We start from the raw sequence: 9207 nt of genomic DNA on the forward strand, positions 1-9207 counted from the left end.
ATAGAGTTCGTTCTGATTCTAAATAATAATAATAATAATACTAATAATAATAATAATAATAATAATGAGTAAAAATATACTATTAACATATTTCCCAAAGTGTATTTAAATAGAGTTCGTCTTCTGATTAATAATAATAGTAATAATAATAGTGGCAGCCATATTCAACCGCATCGATAATAATAGTGATAATGAATATAAGGAATCGGAGGAAAAAGTTGATAATTCGACGTAAAGGTCGGGACGTGACTTAAAGAATCGACACGCAATATTATTGACAGCCGAGCTTCACCTATACACAACATTGCTGCAAGATTATATATATACATATCAGTTTGACCTTTTTTTTTTTCCATTCGTGAGGTATAGCGCCAGAGGATGTTGGTGGTTATAGTGAGATTTTTTTATTTATTTTTTTATGGGATGAGGTTGCTAGCCTCATCATGCTCTATCCCATGGCTTTGTCCCCAGTGTGTTTTTCTGTTGCTGGTTGATACCCATCCAGGTACTGACCACAGCTAACGTTGCTTAATTTCGATGATCGAAGACGACCAGATTATAGTATATATATATATATATATATATATATTATATATATATATATATACTATATATATATATATATATATATATATATATATATATATATATATATAATATTCAAGACAAATCTTGCACTAATGGCAGGTGGCTTTAGAGATATAGCAACACAACAGTCACAACCACGTTCAATCTTAAGCTTTAACTGCAGAATCTTGAATGAACCACATGTCCGTTACAACTTCCACAATCAGCAGTGATTCGAACTCTCCCCCCAACACCTCCCCCAGCCCCCTAGTCTTACACACACACCACACACACACAACACCTTTCCACCATTCACTCGTATCTTCCACATATTCCCACTCTTTCTGGATACTATGGCCTGTCTTTTTCTAATACCTCTCTTTATCCCTCTATCCAACCATTTCTAGGTCTTTCCTCCTTCTCACTAACTCCGATTTCACCCACCCAGTATCGTCACTAGACCAGTCAGTTTCATCTTACACCAATGTTTTTACCACTTGTAGTAACACTACATTTCTCACATTATCATACGTAGCTCATGCTACGCTATATACAGTCGACCTTAACAGCTTTAGCCTTATATCCATTTAAATTTAACAATCAAACTTCACTTCCATAAAGGAGAGTAGGCTTAGCAATCCCTTCACGCATTCACAATCCTTTCTGGCAGCCAACTCCCTTTCTTTAACCATCCACCTTAATATTTATTGCTCCGTCTTCCTGGTTTCCATTGATCTTCATAACCTGAATTTTGTCCATGCTTTCTCGCAAGTTTCTCTTCCTGTATACATACACTGTGTGTGTGGTTAGCAACATACTCAAAACAAAGGTGTAGGCCTATATAAAGCAACGAATAACTTGCATCCAAAGAGAGTATACATATGTACGTATGTATCTACATTAGTGTCTAGTATCCGGTGCTTATTAGGAAGAACACATTCTTACAAAATTGTCTGGCAATGATTCTAAGGAAATTATATACTAAGTTGATTTAGGAGCATCAGATAGTACGAAGTTCAAAGTTCATGAATTGCAAGCAACATGCAATATAGGCTTATTTACGTAAAAACACCAAAACGTGGTAATACCACTGAATATTCTGCAGTTTATTTTTTTAAACTAAGACTCCATTTACTCCTAAGATGTTAGACGCAAGGAGTTTAATCAGCTTGTCGAATATTTCCTAAAAGGCAACTAACAAAAGCCATTGGATAAGTTTTGAAATGGCAGAGGCGTACGTGTAGATAAAATCTACTAGGAAATGATGCCCCCTGTTCCATCCTAACTCTGAATGCTATCATCTTGGGTGGAAATAAATATTAAAAAAGTCATTCCAGAAAATGCCATCGAAAGAATATAAATGGGTCGTTGGTTCGTTCAGTCGTGATGACACAGAGGTGTGTTGGCAGAGTTGCCAGATATTCCTTTCATTTTCGGTTCGTCACTAGACTCTAAATACTGTTGGAAAAAGGTATGCAGTGGCTCTACGAAGCTTATGTTATTTTTCTGGTATTAAAGAGTAAATGACATGGTTGTTTTACGGCATGACTAAGTCAGTACATTCGTCAGTTATTTGTATGGGACTAGCGTACCTTTCCTGCACCCCGCCTCCCCCAACAGGGAGCATTACCTACTTCCTAAGGTAAATATGGCCCTGTTAATGCTTCATTAATTACTCTGAAAATAAAGTGTTAATAAGCCGTTACGTATGAAGTACAAATAAATCGATACCCTTGAAGTTATTTTCTTATCATTCAGTAAGTATTTCCATTCAAAAACGATACAGATGACAACTGTGACCCCATGGAGATCGGTAAGTCTAAAGTTTTCCTATCTAAAATGGAAGCAATAGGCAGATGTGAACAGCAACATGCTATTAATGTAGCTAAATTAAGTCAAGAAAATATGACTAAATCCCATCCACGACAACTATGATCCCTTGGAGATCGGTAAATGTAAAGATTTCCCATCTAAAATGGAAGCAGTAGGCAAATATGAACAGCAAAATGGTATTAATTTAGCAAAATTAAATCTAGAAAATATGATTAAATCCCAGCCACGGAGGCGGCGATAACTAAATTAGTCTAACCTCCCCGACCTTAGGCATATATGAACAGCAACATGCTATTTATATAGCGAAATTAAATCAATTTGACTAAATCCCATCCACGGAGGCGGAGATAACTAAATTAATTAGTCTAACCTCCCCGACCTCAAAAACTCTGTAAGTGGCGCCGCCTGCCCTCTGGCGGCCAGAAGGGCGAACTAAAACGAGCGTCCCGCGTCGCCATAGTGACCGCGGATGCATGGCGGTCAGTTGGATATTGTGCGTCCCTTACGGCGGTGTTTTTACTCCCGTTTAATGTGATGTGGAACTTGACAATGACTATAACTGTGTACGAAGGAACTCGAGGATGTGCTCTTCGATCCGAAGGACGAGTAAGTAGATTATCTGTGGCGCAGTCGAAACAATTCTTGATATGGAAATGGTGGCAAATTGAGGAAAATATCTTGTTTATCAGGGCTGTCTGATGGTAAAAAAAAAAATGGTCGTTCTAAACGAAAGTTTTTTGTTGCCCTAGAATTGAATGTAACATTTACTTTATTATTATATTAAATATATGAAATTGGGTCAGTTATACATGTGATATACTATTATTGTGATATACTCTATACATATAATTTATATATATATATATATATATATATATATATATATATATATACACATACACACACACACACACACACACACACACACACATATATATATATATATATATATATATATATAATATATATATATATATATAAACAGGATAAAAGGCCCATTAAAACGGGTAAAAAGTTAGGACTATATTTCGGGGGACTAACTTCCACCCTCATCAAGAAGTAAATGACAGGAGTTACAATAGCGAAATATATAGTAGGAGATATTAATTTAGGTCACGTAATCTCGTGTGTCTTTTGTTCAAAAATAGTAAACTCAAACATATGATTCCCTTCACTGGAAGGGAATTATTTTTTATAATAATAATAACTTCGTCATTGGCTGTATTCGAAATGTTTTGTGCTTTGAACAGCAGTTTATGCATATACAGCTGATATATACAATATATACTTAATAGAGGTATATATATATGTATATATATATATATATATATATATATATATATATATATATATAAAGCCTCATATACTGATTAATATTGAAATCATCATACATTGAGACTAGAGGGTTCCAAATCCTGGTTGGCGCTGTGGCAGTTACCAGTTACACCATTACACATTCTCCCAACCTTCCCCACCCTGCCTCTCATACCAACTGTTTCATAGTGCAACTGCTTTGAGGTTTTCCTCTTGTTACGCCTTTCAAACCCTCTTACTGTCAATATCCGTTTTCAGCGCTGAATGACCTCACGGGTCCCAGTGTCTAACGTATGGCCTAATTTTTTTTTTTTTTATTTCATTTATATCGTTATAATTTCTTTTGGGTTGAAGTTATGACCAACATGTAGCTGAGTCGATGTCAAATGTTATGTATGGCATAATTTTTGTGACATCATGCATGCATAATATACATACGTGCATACATATATAAATATACACACTACATGCCGCATATATGTATATATTATATATATATATATATATATATATATATATATATTATTTCACTTATTATATAGCCACGATGAATTATAACTTGGAAAATGTAGCGTTTTTTCGACAATCTTACTCTCAGCTTAGTTGGGGTTAAGGGACACCAAGTATTACTATTTTAAGGGCGAATTGGCCCCATACACTGAACGATTGTCTGTATCGTTCGAAAAACATTGTATGGGCTTGTCTAAATGCAAAAGTGGGCGAAGTTTCGTGGTCTGAACGATCCCGCGGGAATCTGCCACGACCAGGAATTGCTGGCTTGTGACTTATGTCTGTCATACACAGGTCGTTCAATGTATGTTTGTCTGCCGACATAACGCTATCGCATGCGTTACTTCTAGAGATGATGATGCCGTATCTTCCCGAGACAAAATCTTTGTTCAGACTGAAATCGGTGCGGAGATCATTCCTTCCCGAGACAAAATCTTTGTTCAGACTGAAATCGGTGCGGAGATCATTCATTATGTCTGACTGTGGTGTTTTCGTATGGTAACACTGCGTCCCGGGCTTTAAATAGTTACGCCATGTGTAAGTTTTAGGTAAATAAAAGGATAACTGGGTGTACATTTGCAACTGAAAAGTCTTTTAATAATTTACTGTATGTGAATTACACCGTTGATATTCGAAATAGAATATTGTTATTATTGTTGAATGTAAGCTGCATTTTCGGGTGGAGTGTGCTGTATTGTCCCCCCTCTTTCCCTCCCTCCCTCCAGGACGGTAATGCCATTCACGCATATCACTCGATTGATAAAACATCTCTTCGCCACTTCATTTTTATGGGGAAGTATTCGTTTTCATCATTCGTTTTCGAGACTTTTCCAGTCACGACTGTTAGGGTGGTAATCCCTTAATCAAAGGAACCTTACATTTGTTTACATATTCATTTATTGATAACATGTAGCCTAGCACTGATACGTCTTTTTAACAGCAGACACCTTTATTTAAAAAAAAAAAAATCCTTAATTGTTTTTCCTTATAACTCGGCTCGTCATAAAGATGATGTCAGCATTGTATGTATGATTACCACCCTAATATGCTTGACTGAAAAACGGTCTCCAGAAAGAATGATGCAAAGCGAATACTTCCGCATAAAAATATAGTGAACAGGTTATTTGTCTGGATAAGTTGTACTACGGTCCGGGAGAGAGGGAGACCGAACAACACACTCCACCCCCCCCCCCCCGCCTGTCGCTCAACCGTAATTCGTTAATCAAGATGCACCATTCTTAGGGCTCCAGTTTAAGTGAATGCATTAATATAACAGCAATGCTATTGATGTCAGTGACTCTAGCGATAAAGGTGACAGCTTTAAGTAAAAAGCAGTACAACCAGAGCTTTCTCCGTTCTAAATAGGGTCAATGCAAAATTAACATTTCCACAAATTCCATTAAAACAGATGCTAAACCAAGTTACGTCATATCGTATCTGGCTAAAACGCACTTTATAAAAATTAAAAGTATATACTGATATACTTACGTGCAATGAAGTAACACGTAGCTTAGTAGCAGAGTAGGTGTGGTCCAATAAAGTTGACATCTTGCCGTAGTGAACAGCGAGAGAAGCAATTTTCCCGCCACTGCGTCTGGCTGTTCCATTCGCCACCCCGAAAAGCCAGTTCACACTTAACAATAATAACAATATCCTATTTCGAATATTAACGGTGTATTTTGCATACAGTAAATTATTAATACACTTTTCAGTTGCAAATGTACACCCAGATATCCTTTTATTTACCTAAAACTTACACATAGCGTAACTATTTAAAGCCCGGGACACATAGCGTAACTATTTAAAGCCCGGGACGCAGTGTTACCATACGAAAACACCACAGGCGGGTGGGCAGATGAAAAAAAAAAAAAAAAAAAACAGACTATAGTGTATGCGTGTGCGTGTGTGTGTGTCGATAACGACAATCGTTCAGTGTATGGGGCCCTTTGGTGCGGATTCTCTGTTGTTTCAAACGCAAGCGATCTTGTATTCCGGTGTAGTACACTCATACCTCGTCGTTACTTCCGTGATGGATACACACACGTTTGTGTGGGTTTGTATGTGTGTGTAATAATTATAAGTATATACATATATATACATATATAAAATTTGTAAACATATAATTTATATATATTTGTGTGTGTGGTAAAGTCCACAAGAATTTCTTGTTACAACACATCTTGTATTAAATATATATATCTACTGAGCTTATAGCTTTCGTCCAACTGCTGTGGACGTGATCACTAAAATGGCGTATAATATAAAACCCAGGAAACTAAACAGAGAGCGAAGCCATAAGATAAAAATGCAAAAAGCAAAATTGTTCAATCTTCGCCTAAAATTACGAATAACAGCACATTTACAAATGCCCTCACAAGGTAGTCTTCAATGCATCTTCTGGTGGATCTGTCCAAGCACTTATTATACAAAACCTGACCATTTTTTAAAAATTTATGTTCTAAAATCCCTTTCCCGGGCGTGTCTAGCTATAGATATATTATTATTCCCTAATTTACATGCTGCAATGTGTTCATTATTGCTTTCAAGCGAACGACCGCTTTCACCGATATAGCAACAATCACAATCCAAATAGCCAGTGGCATAAACACCAATATCTAAATTTAGATAGTTGTGGACTAGGCCTAACATTCATGATAAGTACGACATAGTACTATTATGTTACACACACACACACACACACACACACACACACACACACACACATATATATATATATATATATATATATATATATATATATATATATATATATATACACGGTAATACACACACACACACACTTATTTACGTAGATATATACACATCCATACACACGCAAAACCAGAAGAGCCTATGTACCTCAACAAGAAGCTATGCGCACACGCACACAGTACTACTATTACCGATAATAGTATAATTCCCTCTCATACATCTGTGAGGCGTTGGACTATATCAACATCATCGCAATATTCGAACGAGCGGAAGCCGATATCGAAAGTAGAGAGGAATTGCGCGAAGAAGAAGAGGAAGAGTAACCGGTCGCGAAAGCACGCAAGATTAGAGAGAGTCCCACCCCACCCACCCTCCTTCCCCCCTTCCTTACCACCCACCCACCCACCCGCGCCACCTCGATCTGCGACAACACTTCCATCCTGGGACGTCAAGCTGAGAGGACGGGACGCGCGCGCTTATCACGGACGCTTTAGTAGTAGCTTTTATTTTTCGTTTTCTTCTTCTTATTCTTCTTCTGCCGGTGGGAGTGTGAAACGGCTCCTCGAAAGTGTGTACCAGCAGCCTTCGGTGAGAGGATTATAACCATTTTATGTGTAAATACTATATTTATATATATATATATATATAATATATATATATTATATATATACTATATATATATATCATATTATATATATATATATATATATATATATATATATATATATATATTAGTGAGGTGGAAGAACTGAGGTCGAATTGTGATCGATTCCATCTTAAACAATTCGACTTAAAATTAACTTGTTGCCGACGCTGTGTGCGTGCGTACGTGAGTTCGTGTGCAGAGGCTGAAATTGTGTGGAAATCTTGACAGGCAAATGCAGTGACGTGGAATATGAAATGGGTGTTGCGTGGTGACAGTAAATGACAGATAAAAAAAAATATTCAAGCATTGTGTAGCCTTTGAATTATTGGAATACATGAACACAATCGTTATTAATTGCATTGTTTTATTAGAATGATTAATTTTAAGTGTTAATAATAAAGAGATGAATAAACATTATATGTGCATAAGACTTCTTTTGTTTATATGAGATTGTGGCAGTATAAATGATATGCAATGTATGTATGTATACAGATGTGTGTGCATATATGCAGAGAAATATATATACATACTGGTATGTATAAATATAGTATATACATAGTATGCATGTATACATGTTTATACATGTACACCATATAGTATATATATATATAATATATATATATATATATATATATATATATATATATCGAGCTAAAATGTCCTTTAATATCTAATTTGCTCTAACCTCGAGGAATTAATATATTTTCATATATGCTTGAACCAGAAAGGGAATTTTTTTCTCGATAATAGACTTGCCTGGACCCGGGCGCACCCATGGAGCCTTTTCAAATCCAGGAACGTCAGTGAAGCTTTTTCCTACTACACCACCGCAAGGTAAAAGCTTCACTGACGTTCCTGGATTTGAAAGGCTCTATGGGTTCGCGACGGGTCCAGACAGTCTATTATCGAGAAAAAAATTCCCTTTCGGTTAAGCATATATGAAAATAATATATTAATTCCGAGGTAGAGGCGAATTAGATATTAAAGGACACTGTAGCTCGATATATGTATATGAATCACGGAAATGTGATATGAGTTATATACATAAATATATATATATATATATATATAGATATATATATAATATACATATATATATATATATATATATACTAAATATATATATATAAATATATAAATATTATATAGAGGTATATATATATATATATATATATATATACATATATATGAGTATGTGGGCATATATGTATGAATACCCACACAAACATGTACATATATATAATGTGTTTGTATCCTCACAAGATGCTTGCATGTCACGCAATGTCCATACGTAATACAGTGTAATACACAGATGGGGGCGAGTGTATTATGTAGTTGGTACACCCTGTAGCCTCTACCTACTGATACTAACCTAGCCTAACTTTCTTGGCCTGAGTTATGTTCCTATGTGTGTGTATATATATTATATATATAGTATATATATAATATATATATATATATATAAATTATCTTTCTCTATTCTATCCAATGTGTTTCTACCTCTCTTGCTTACTATAGTAGATTCACATCAACTGTGCATCTGATGTCTAGGCCAGTCCCTTACGACGCTCCTGATTGGCTGTTGATAAGCATATCACAGGGCTGGAAACCCTCAGTCTCTCGAG

This window comes from Macrobrachium nipponense, chromosome 8 (genome assembly GCF_015104395.2).
Source record: "Macrobrachium nipponense isolate FS-2020 chromosome 8, ASM1510439v2, whole genome shotgun sequence".
NCBI lineage: Eukaryota > Metazoa > Arthropoda > Malacostraca > Decapoda > Palaemonidae > Macrobrachium > Macrobrachium nipponense.